General features: G+C 41.7%; 1 long non-coding RNA gene across 1 annotated transcript in view; it reads right to left on the bottom strand.

The window, feature by feature from the left end:
* Window positions 1-13045, bottom strand: part of LOC115276380 — a 56200-nt gene extending 43155 nt beyond the window's left edge. Inside the window, exon 1 of the long non-coding RNA XR_003901907.1 lies at window positions 12887-13045. This is a non-coding gene — a long non-coding RNA (uncharacterized LOC115276380). The remainder of the gene's footprint in view (window positions 1-12886) is intronic.

The following is a 13045-nucleotide window of genomic DNA, read 5'->3' on the forward strand; positions in this document are numbered from 1 at the left end:
AATACCATTCACTTTAAAGGCTTGCTGGAGGCCATAACTACCAAACTGTAAATGATCTGCAGTTTTCTGGGTAACATGTGAAGACATTTTTTCTCTACTGATTCCTCTTACATATGGAAGAACTATTGATTTTGCTTTCTATACAGACCATTTAGCTAAACTTAATGAAACTAAATTCAGCTTGAGATTCTTGTTGTATATCTGTTGACACTGTGGAAGTATTCAGCATGCTATCAGAACATTTTTCAAGAAATGTGAATGATAAGAGTTCACAGAAGAAATATTTTAGGCTCTTTTTGCACTGGATAGGAACATTCTTAGTATTAACCTCTTCCACTCACGATGTACGCCCCTCACTACCCACACCCTTCCCCAACACCATCTTGACTGCCATACTCAACCCAAAAGGATGATGGAAATGAGACTATTTCATGCCCAGAAAAGAATCTTCTAATTCTAGCCCAGTGCAATTATGGACTTTCCAGTCCATGTTCGTCCCAATGCCTGTGAATTATGGGAACACCCGTATTGAAAAAGAGGGATATATTTTGAAAGATCTGAAGACATTGGATAACACTTGAAAGACTGAAAATTCTTGATATGCCTCTCCACTTAACACTGAAGGAATTCTTACTGAGTGAAATTTAAGAACTGAGTACCACCTTCTCCTTGTTCATTACGCCTTCTTCATCTCCCCTCCTCCAATCCTGGGAGCTTAGTACTGTTCACAGAATAAAGATAGGCTTTGTTCTGTCTTCCCAAACAGAACTTTTCCTGAAATGGCTGCCATGGGGGAGGGAAGCAATAGCTGTGTAAAAGCTGACAGAATTGGTATACATACACAGCAATGCTAAGCATACTGTGTTTTATAAATCATTAGGCATATGGTTCCTTTTTCTTTTAAGCCTAATTTGAGTAGCCAAGATTGTTTACTTGATGGTCTAATTTTTCCTTACTGGAATAGCCAAACCTACAGAGAAAAATCTCTTCTTTTTTTTTTTTCCCTCTCATTCTTCATATAAAGAAAGGTTTTATATTTCAATTTTCTCCATCTTTCTAAAGTAGGCAGGCCTGATTTCAAATGAAAGATTTCAAATGAAGAAAGACACATAGAAGAGGTCCTAAAGAGTCTCTTGGTAGACAGAGAATTGTTGAATTTAAAGATAATTGAGTTTGACTTCTACCATATAACAGCAACCCACGGCCATTAGGATTCTTACTTAGACAGGGCTCATCAATTCTCACTAAACCTTATTCACAGATTTGAGAGACCTCGGCCATTGCTAATAAAATGTGATGTGAAAGAGAAGTCTCTGGGAGGAAAGTGGAAGTTCCCAGTTCAAAAATAATCCTAGACCAGATCACACTCCGAAAAAGAATTCCATTACTATCTACTTCACTTCCTAATTTCTGTATGTATTTCTTAAGGTCTTTCCAATGCACACCTTCATATTCATTGGGTAAGGGGACATGACATTCTAAAAGAGTGTACTTGATACCTAATTCCATTAAGCGCTCACTTGTTAGCCACATTTTTTTTCTTGTTATATTATCTAAATTGGACAACCCAGGGCATTTAGCCACCAAAAGTAACTGTTTTACGTTGTGATGAACTGTTGCTCAGTATTTTTCATAGCCCTCCCACCCCAATTCCCTTTTTACTTACCCAAAGATACATGTATTATTGTCATTTCTTCTTGGGTAGGAAACAGCCTATGAAGGGGGGGGGGCATTCAAGGTCAGTGGCTCCTGTCTTCTCCTGAGATCTACTTACCCTGTCCCCAAGAAGCACATGATGATGTACTTCTTGAGCCCCAGAGGATAGGACTAAAGTCCCACAGAAAACACCTTTGGAATCCCTGCTGCTATCTGATTTTCGGGGCTGCACAGTAGCAATGGTGGTACTTCCCCAGCTTGGGGAGGGCAGGGCCTTCATCAAGCCCCAGGCCAAGAAGGTAAAGGGAACCTGGCTGTCTGGGCCAGCTACTGTGTTAACTAGTATACTATGTTATCTCAGTTAATCTCTTTCAGACTGGCAACCACCATGAGAAACCTGGGCTATCATCTGACTTTACAGTTGAGGAAACTGAGGCTCAGGGAGGGGAGTGGTTTGTCCAAGGTCATATAGTAGGAAGCAGATAGGAATTCCATTTCAGGACCCTCTGTCTCTGAGCCTGGCACTCTGTTATACATTTGTTATATGTTTGCTTTTGTTTCTAGGCTTGGTGGGGAGGGTGAGCAGGGAGGTAGATGAGGGGCACCGTGGAGGTGGGGGATGGGATGGGGATGCAGAAAGGAAGAAAAGGGCCAGCAAAAAAGGGATTGACAAGAGAATTTGCAGGGAATTCCCTGAAGAGCTTTGACTCCTACTGATTTGGAACTGTGACTAACTTTAAGGCAAGGATTATGATTTATCATTGTAAAAAGTGTAAAGGAAAGAACAATCTTGTTCTAATGTTACTGAGGATAGTTTTGGGGTTAATGACTTTCCGTAAACCTGAGATGTTCATCAAATTAAAGCATTCCATAGCTATGATAGTTCATTTTACGTCAAAGGGACTGGGCCTAGGGATGCTCAGAGAGCTGGTAAAGCATTATTTCTGGGTGTGTCTGTGGGCGTGTATCTGGAGATTAATTAGCATTTGATTCAGTAGACTGAGCAGGAAGACGGTAGGCACCAATGCAAGCTGGTGTCATCTAAACCATTAGGGGTCCCCCAAATAGAACAAAAAGGAGGAAGGGCAAACTCTCCTTTTTTTTTTCCTGAGCGGGGATGTGAAGCTCCTGGTTCTCTTGCCTCCAGACTCCAAAACGGATACCAGGAGCCCCTCTGTTCTCACGCCTCTATACATGAATTGGATTATAGCCCTGGCAGTCCTGGCTCTCTAACTTGCAGACAGCAGATGGTGGGACTTCCTGGCCTCCATAGAGCGCATGTGCCAATTCCTAACATCAGTCTCATATTGGTTCTTTTTCTCTGGACAACCCCTGCTCACCTGACCGCATAATTTAAAGCAGTGTTTAGCAACCGGGTGTTATGACATGTGCTGGTGACCTGTGTATGCATGTGTGCATGTGTGCAAGACAGAGAACTAGATGGAGACTTAAAAAATGTATTTCTGGGGCGCCTGGGTGGCTCAGTCGGTTAAGTGTCTGACTTTGGCTGAGGTTTGTGGGTTCAAGCCCCGCATTGGGCTCTGCGCTGACAGCTCAGAGGCTGGAGCCTGCTTCAGATTCTGTGCCTCCCTCTCTCTGCTCCTCCCCAACTTTTGCTCTCTATCTTTCAGAAATGAATAAATGTAAAAAAAAATCTTAAAAAAATAAAAGATGTCTTTCTTACTATGGTTCATGGTCAAAGATACTTGAAAGCCACTGATTTTAAGAAGGCTTTGGAGGATGGAAATAAACCCATTTACATTTGATAGGCCAAATGTTTCCAGACATGTTATAAAGGCCCCAACTATATGTCTACTGTTCCCAGCACATGTCAAATCACAGAACTAATCTATGGTCTCCCTAACTTTGTATTTTTATTTTTAAAGGTGTTATCATTTGTGAAATTGTATGTAAGAACAGGTTGCTCTGCTGTTCTAACTGAATGAAGACTCACAGTCTCTCTCATTCCTCTGCTCTGGTTGGCTACTGAACCTGCCTTTATTTGCTGAACTGCAGTTTGGGGTATGGATTGGGTGCTGCCAAAAACACACAGCTGAAAGTGGCTGCATTCCTCTGCGGGCACAGTTCCAGAGCCCTGAGGCAGCTGTTAGCTCTGTTTGCAGGAATATAAATTCTTAAAGTATCAACCTTACCTCCAAAGTGCCAAGAGAAATCCTACCAAGCTTGTGGGCAAAATACATATAAACCTTTTCCGATCAGTAGGTCAATGAGGGATGTAATCTAGTGAGAGGAGAGTGAGAAATGGCACTGGGCAAGGGCAACTAAGTGCTCAGCTCTGGGTAGTGGCTCCTAGTGAGTGCCAGGGTTCAAGAGCAGCCATCCCAACTGTGTGACTCTGGGAAAGTACTGTACTGGGCTTCCGGTTTCTGGTCCATAAAATGTGGATGATGATAGTACTTGCCTAATAAAAATGACATGAGGGTCAAATGAGGTAACACAAATAAGTAAAGCACTTAGAAGAATGTCTGACGCGTAGTAAGTGCTCAATAAACAATGGTATGCATAAACAAATTTAGGAAATGAATAGGATGAAAATCTACGGTAAAACTAACTGGTGCACAACAGAACGGGAGTCCTGTTGACTTCACAAAACTGGCACCATATACGTAACATAAACTGTATCAGCGTCACCATTTCTAAGCACAGTTCAGTGTCATTAGGTACATTCCACTGTTGTGGTGCCTTCCCACCGCACATCCAGGGGACTCTACAGGCTGCAAAATTGAGACTCTGAATCTCTTAGGCATTAAGTCCCCATTCCTTCCTCTCCCCATTCCTTCCTCTCCCTGGCAACTTCAACTTGACTTTCTGTTCATGATTTTGCTTACTCTAGATACCTCATATAAGTGGAATCATACAGTATTTGTCTTTGCGTCTGGCTTCTTTCACTTAGCATAATGTTCCGCGGGTTTGTCCATATTGTATCATGTGTCAGAATTTCCTTCCTTGTTAAGGCCCATTGACTTTTTAACCTATCAGTTGCTTTTTTTCATGTTTTCAGAAAATAAAGATGTCAATATGACGACCTCCCCCCCACCTCCCCAACAAAGACAAATAACTTCTTGAAACACTCTCTGGAGTTACCCGGAGATACCTGTCTCCATAGAAATGCTAATTGGAAAACCAGTTTTCTTAAGAAAGATATTATTCCTTGAGGCAGGCTGTTTACATTAATCAACATTCCTGTAATACTTGTCAGTGTTTTGTAACACTTTTTTCAAGTGCCAATGGTAGCTTGCCAGTTCTTCTGAAGTGTGGAGGCTGAGAGTGGGGGAAGCCAGAGTGGTAACTCTGTCCCCTGGGGGCTTTTTCCATCACAGTGAAGCAGTCATTTTTATCATTTTCATTTTACAGTCGTTACTTAGGTGGATGGTGACTAGAAACATTGGATGGACTGGTTCGTCTGTGTGGGAAAAGTCCAGGTTTCCCTGGTGTTTTCCTCTTTGCCTCCCTGTAAGGTACTCAAGGTTTTCCCTGAAAGTTGTGGATTTCATCTGTTCACATGCAAACCAGAATCTGCTTACCCCTGTCACAGAAATTTTTCCTTTCAATAAACATAATGGTGATAGGAAAAACAAAAACACACTAAACAGCTACGATGAAACAAAGAGAAAAGATATATGGGACATTCCAACTGTGGACTCTTAGATAATCCCTTGTCACTCTTCATGACTTTTTGGGAAACTCTGTATTGGCATGTCATAAACATGTGCCTCTGTGGTTCTAGATAAGCACAACATCAGTGTCTGGGATTTAATACTATTCTCATTTCTTTTATGATTAATATGTAAAGGTTAGTATAGAGCAGTCATGTTGAGCATTATATTTGAAAATATCAAGGAAATTTCAAAATCAAACCAATAATTTATAAATTTCACTGTGAGGCTCAAGTGATGAAAAGGCCAACAGAACAACTATTTATAATGGGAATTAAGAAATTAAAATAGGGGCCCTGGCTTGTCTCAGTTGGTTAAGCATCCAACTTTGGCTCAGGTCATGAACTCACAGTTTGTGAGTTCAAGCCCCGTATCGGGCTCTGTGCTCACAGCTCAGAGCCTAGAGCCTGCTTCAGATTCTGAGTCTCCATCTCTCTCTGCTCCTTCCCTGCTTGCACTCTATCTATCTCAAATATAATGATTAAAAAAATAATAAATTAAAATGTATTTGCTGTTACTTTATTTTTAATAGATGAGGTTTTTTTCTTTGTTTTAGAGTAGATTTTCTGGTGATTGTGAGCTTGATGGCCCACAAAACGATGCATTTGAGGATTATTAATGTAATGTGCTAATTTATTTAAAGATTTCCGTTTTCTATTAATTGTTCACTAAGGTTCACTTGAGACTCCAGAGAAAAGAAACAAAAATAAAATAACATAAATAATAAAAGTAGGTCCAGAACAGGGATAGTGGGTAATCCTTCGGTTATCACTATGGCAGCTTTTCCCTGACTAGAGGGGGAGAAAAAAACACAACACCACTTTTTCTCGTACTTTTTAAAACTGGAAACATCATGAATCAACCTTTTCACTACGAAGGGAATTCCCATTTTAACACATGAAGAAAAGGGCAGAACACCGATCCTGAAGTGGTTTTCCCGTTTTTCATCACGAAAATTTTCAAACACAGAGAAGCTGAAATATTAACAGGAGTGGCCACAGGTTCTATCCCCACATTCTGTGACTGCAGACCCTTCACCAAACTTGCTTTCTCTTTGTGCACACGCGCGCATTTTGTGCGGCTGCAAAGATCATTTGAGGTTGCATGTCATGCATCTACTCAGAACAACGCAGCGCCTACACAGCCAGGATTTTCTCACATCAAGAAAATGACCATAATTCCATATTACCTAATATCCAGTCCACATTCAAATTGCCCACCCAAGAACAAGAAAGTCTTTCCTAGTTGGTTTTCTTTTTTCTTTTCTTCTTTTTTTTTTGGAACAAGGAGCCAATAAAGATTAACATATTGCGCATTTCCATTATTATGGATTTTTTTTTTTTAGGGAATACTCCTCATTCCCTTCCCCACACCCATAACGCTGACTTTAAATTATTTGTTCTAAACTAGGCTCCACATCCAACTTAGGACTTAAACCCAGGACCCTGAGACTTATTTTTTTTTAAGTTTATTTATTGTGTGTGTGTGTGTGTGTGTGTGTGTGTGTGTGTGTGAGAGAGAGAGAGAGAGAGAGAGAGAGAGAGAAAGAGAGAGAGAGAGAGAGAGACAGAGAGAGAGAGAGAGAGAGAGAGAAGGAGCAGGGGAGGAGCAGAGAGCAGGGGACAGAGGATCCAAAGTGAAGCGGACTCTGTGTTGATAGCAGAGAGCCTGATGTGGAACTCAAACTCATGAACCATGAAATCATGACCTGAGTCAAAGTCAGATGCTTAACTGACTGAGCCACCTAGATGTCTTAGGACACTAAGGTTTAGAGTCACATGCGCTTTTTTTCTTTTTTTAACATTTATTTACTTTTGAGAGACAGAGAGAGACAGACTGTGAACAGAGGAGGGACAAAGAGAGAGGGAGACACAGAATCCGAAGTGGGCTCCAGGCTCTGAGCTAGCAGTCAGCACAGAGCCTGACTCGGGGCCCGAACCCATGAGCCCTGAAATCATGACCTGAGCTGAAGTTGGACACTCAACCGACTGAGCCACCTAGGCATCCCAAGTTGCATGCTCTTCTGACTGAGCCAGACAGGTGCCCCTAACATTGACTTTTTAAAAAATTTTTATTTTTTTACATTTATTTATTTTTGAGAGACAGAGACAGACCACAAGCAGGGGAGAGGCAGAGAAAGAGGGAGACACAGAATCTGAAGCAGACTCTGAGCTCTGAGCTGTGAGCACAAAGTCTGATAACAGGGCTCGAACTCACAAACTGCAAGTTCAAGACCTGAGCTGAAGTCAGAAGCTTAACTGACTGTGCCACCCAGGCGCCCTTAACATTGACTTTTTAAAGAGCCCAGGCCAGTTTTTTTTTAAGATTTTTAAAAAATCTTTATTTATTTTGAGAGAGAGACAGAGTCAAGCAGGAGAGGTAGAGAGAGAGAGGGAGAGAGAGAATCTAAGCAGGCTCTGCACTGTCAGCACAGAGCCAGACATGGGGCTCAATCCCAAACCAAGTCAACTGACTGATCCCACTCAGGCACCCCCAAGCCAGCCATCTTGCGAAATGTCCCAACATTCTGTATTTAAGTCATGTGACTTGTTCATCAGGACTAAAATTTCCATTCTAGAGATCTTGAAGGCATCTGGAATATTGCCTAGGCTTCTAGCTCCTTATCTCTTCCCAGAGCTCACCCGCCTTCAACCATGAGAAACACCAAGAGATTAGAGATTAGCTGAACTCCAGCTTCAACTCTTCAAAAACAATTGCTAGTTTCAGGAAGAAAAGTTATTTAAACGCTACTGCCAAAGCAAAACCTTTAAAGGTCAAAGGAGAGGTGTCCGGGTTTAATGTTCGTTTCCTAGCAAGTCCAGGGCCTACAGCAAGGTAGGTCATCACAGACAGCATTCAGGGGTCAAGGTTGACTCTTCTTAGGTGAATATGTCAGAAGGAACAGCAAAGGTGCTTCCTTGAACTACTTTTTTCTTTTGCCTACCAAATGACTCCTCACTTCTTTTGATGAAATGAAACTTCCATCAGACATTAGAACGGGCTAAAAGAGGTAGGGGCTTGTTAACTTCACTGAAACACACTGGTATGTTATGATCTGAGCTCCAGGGAATATATGATCTTGCCCCAAAATATGGTCTTTGCTTTTCATGGGCAGCTCCCCAAAGGCTTGGAGAGCTCTGATGGAAAGGCCCTCTGCTTGAACTATTTAAGGAAAACTAATCATGAAGTTACATGAACACATAGGAGGGTGTCATCATGGACAGAAGATGGGGCCTAGAGAGGCATGAATATATGGAGAAAATGCTCTAGTGGCATTTGTTTCTGCGCTTCTGTGAAGACTTATAGACACAGGCTATTTTGGACGGATACCTCTCTAGAAATGCAGACTTAAATAAACAAAAGCTCAGCCTCCACAGAGGTGGTGTTATTCTGCAGGCCAAGTGTTTTTAAAAAACGTGACTGGCCAGCTAAGAAGTTTATCTGCCTGGTGCCTCAAATTCTCAAACAGTTTATTTGAATACCATGTGAATGGCTAATCTCCTACAAGTTTTGGGGCTTTAACAAGGTAAACAAATGAGTGGCTGTGAAAGTAAACACTGCACTTCCTCCCAGGCTCATCCTTGACTCCAAAATTCCCCTCCTTCCATCTCTTCCACTAGCTCCAGCCTTCCCCTTCCCAAGCTTGGTCTCTTGTACCCTGTGTAAGTACTGAAATTGCAAAGGAGACATTTTTAATTATAAGTACTACAGTAATGAATTCAAGTACACTCGTTTATCATAAAGGGCTTTCCGATCTGTCTCTAAAGTATACTTAAAAAGGCTGTGTATTTGATAACATTAGCACCAAGCATCTTCCACATGTTAATGTTCAGCGTTTTAGACGTTCACTTTCCCCCACTCCCAAAGACAACATGGTGGTGGTTCCAGAAAAGGCACATTGATCTCCATGTTGGGGAGTGCCTGTGTGGTCTCTTCCTAATTTATTTGCACTCTAATCCTCAGGGATAGCATCCCAATCCCCATAGGCAAAGGCAGATTAGGGAATGGGTCTGTCTGCTTCTTCCCACCCTACCAGAAAAGGGAAAACAACTTCTTCAAGTCCCTCAAGTTCATCTGGCCACTGTACAAATTGTTCTTGAGCATGGAGGGTTTCCAAAAGCCCTAATTAGCAACTCACAGCAAACATTTCTTTGCATTAGCTAATGATCCGGCTACACTTGTAAGCAAACAGAACCAACATATCTAATCAATGCTGAAAAACCAACCAAATGCCTATTAAACATCTGGATGTAATTTTCTAGTTAGAACAAAATGAAAACATATGCAGGTTCCTTTGATCTGCATCTTAACAAAGAAATTGTTGATAAAAAAGCATACTGGTCAGTCAATGTGTCATTTTCATAAACTCTGCTCGTTTCTCTTCAAATGTTCCCAGTTTAATTTAGTTGGTTTCCTGCAATCTCTAATTTTACCATATTGTGTGAAACCGCAAGAGATTCTTTGGATGTGATTTTATTTGAGGTTTTACTGCTGCATGGATCTGCTACTGATTTTTTTTTCTTTCTTTCTTTGCCTTCTCTCCTCCATGCCCAAGTCCATCTTGCCCTTTTCTTTGGTAAAGAGCTGGGGGGGGCGGGGAGGAAGGTTATAAAGTAATGCTGGGAAAATTTCTTCTGGACCCTACATTCTCAGGTTTAAGAAAACTTTCAGTTAAAAAAAAAAGGCAGCGGTGCCTGTGTGGCTCAGTCAGTGAAGCATCTGACTTCGGCTCAGGTCATGATCTCACGAGTTTGTGGGTTCAAGACCCCCATGGGGCTCTGTGCTGACAGCTCAGAGCCTAGAGTCTGCTTCGGATTCTGTCTCTCTCTCTCCCTGCCCCTCCCCCACTCGTACTCTGTCTCTCTCTCTCTCAAAAATAAACATTAAAAACATTAAAAATAAATTTAAAAAGGCCAATGAGAAAATATATAAGAAATAACCCACAATTATAAGAGAAAATAACAAGTGAACTTCAGAAATTGAAATACTCATTTCAAATAAAAAAGTAATAGATTTAAAAGATGCATAATTTCTATGACCAGCACCCAGAGTGTTTTTATTTGGTCTAGAACCTATGTACAATATATGACATCTAGTTTTTATAATGACTTATGCCATTTCATGACTTATGAAAATTTGACAGTCAGCAACAAATGAATGGAAATATACCCAAATATGCATCAATGATAAAACAAACAATCTGGCAATCTTTTTGTTTCTTTGCAAAGTATAAAAAGGGGATTGTTTTTTTCAGAGACAATTTTCTATGGAAGCGGAGTACTTAATATCATCTCATGTTAAAACATCATCAACATATGAATACGTTGAAGGTAAAAAAGATTATGGTTAGCAGACTTTAAATAGAAGACTAAAATTATAGATTTCATGAGTAAGATTTTGTTCTAAACAGGCTGTAGACAATCTGCACATATATTATTTATTTAAAACATAAGATTAAAGCTACTTGATTGTTTAAACACCATCATTTGTAATGCAGTTTGATGAGAGTTTTGTAGTATAATTATTACAGCATGACAATCACAGAGAAAATATGACCTTGAAGAGGGGCCCAGCCTTCTCTCTGTCAAGGAGGATTGGATACACTAAAAAAACCAACCATCTTTATGCACAGAGGTCTTCGAATTTAAAAATCATTACTCTTTCTTTTCTCCAGATACTACATTATAAGGAATCCAGAAGGCTCCCGTCTCAAAATATCCCGTTTTAAGCCTAATTGCCAGTGTGTGCCAGTAAATCAAAGTAAAGCTTGGGTAAGCCTGGAGAAGTCTCAGTTGTTTCAGTTGGACCAGCAGGCACAGGCATATTTGTGCATCCAAGTTCTTTCTACAGAGTCCTGAGGCTGATTATGGGATGAACGGACCAGAGACTGACCCAATCAGGAGACAAAGATTTCAAGGTACACAGGTTGCCAAAGTCAAAGCTTCGTAGCCCCTGGATCATATGATTTCAAAAAGTCCTATATGTGGAGCAAGCCTGCTTGAGTCATCACTCAATTTAAATCAGGAAAGTGGGCCAGTGCTTGCTTCCTTTTCATTCTCCATGTTAGCAAAATGAATAATATAACCCCACCCCCACCCCACTTAATGAGAACACTGCAAAACCACATGCTGAAACTTGTTTAAGAATTTACTAAGGCCTTGTACAGGCTGGCTAAAATTGCTCCTTTAATTTTTCATTTATAATTGATATTCGGGATTGATGCAATTATAGACAAATCAATATCATACATATTTAAAGTCAACTCCAACAGTGAAATGTATTATCTAAAATGATTCTTTTAATATTTCAAGAAAAAGATCTCTGAGAAAGCAAACCTTCAAATAAAATGTATTTCTGTTTAAAGAAATGCCTTTTCATAAGTCTCTTTAAAGTAAAATAATGTGGACGCTGGGGCTATTAATACCAAAAACCTGTTAAGTATATTCCAGTGTCGGATCAATGCTTGCCGAAGATGTGTCTTTCTTACGGAAGAATTCACCATCATTTGGCTACAACACCGTTATTCATTCACCAATCGTGTGTGGCAATAGTTCAACCTAACTGTTCTTTAAACAAAAATATAAATGCGGCAATACTGAAGGTTTTCTGCTGGGGGGTGCATTTGGAGAAATAGACAAAAACGGGAGATTTACACAGTATGCCCCGTTTATTTAAAATCTCAAAATTTTAGGTCAAATTCCACTCATAAGAATTTTGGCCACGTCATGCACCCAACGCTTCCCATTTAGCTCGTACGCCGCTCAGTCCGGGGATACCACCAGAAGCTTGGGGCTAAGAGTGGGCAGGGCAGGTTTCTAGGTTTCAAAGCTGGTTTATCCCATTGTCTCCCTTTGTTTCTAGTAGTTGTTAACAGACTCGTGGTCAAGCTGCTGAGAGGCCCCTAAAACTCTCAGCAGTCCCCAACCCCAAAGACGGCGAAGTCTATACTTTTAAGACAAGGACCAGAGATGTCGCGCCGTGGGCAAAAGCCTCAATCTGCGACTGGGACGCGCGTCCCTTACCCTGGCAGCACCTTAGGTATCCTTCCCGCCAAACCAAAGCAGGCCAACTTTTTTGCAAAGTCGTTTGAAATGCTCCAATAAAAGCCAATCCCTACCACCTTGGGTGCAAAGAGAGGAGTGAGCATTAAAATTAAAAGCCTAGTCTTGGACGGTGTACATACGCCAGCCAACGCGCGCCCGCATTTCCCACCAAGTGCACAGTCCACTCCTCGCGAAAAGGCAGCTCAAGGAAAAACAATCCTCAGGGAAAGTTTTGAATGTGACCTCACTTTCAAAAGAGGGGCATCCGAGGGGCAAGCACAGAAAGACGTGTTTGGCTTGAACTCCCACCCCCAACCCCCGCACCCCATAAGAAACTACGCGATTAGTTGAGTTACTTTCACTGAGATCTGAGGATTTCCATTAAAGGGAAAAGTGAACAAGTGGCAGGATTTTTTTTGCAAACTCGAGCCCCCGGCTTCCGCGGCTACACGCTCGCCGGGCCCTCCCGCTCGCGCGCGCCCGCGCGCTCCCTCGCAGGCCCCACGTTACTTTGACTGACAGCCCGGCCCCGCCGCTCTCCTTCTCTCCGACCTTCCCATCCACAGTGCCAATCTCCGCGTCTCGCCTCTTCCCATTGGTTGGTTTCGGCGTCCCGCGGCTCCTCCAGGAACAGTTCCTCTCCGAGCCCGGGAGGACGCGGCAGGCGGA

This window comes from Suricata suricatta, chromosome 13 (genome assembly GCF_006229205.1).
Source record: "Suricata suricatta isolate VVHF042 chromosome 13, meerkat_22Aug2017_6uvM2_HiC, whole genome shotgun sequence".
NCBI lineage: Eukaryota > Metazoa > Chordata > Mammalia > Carnivora > Herpestidae > Suricata > Suricata suricatta.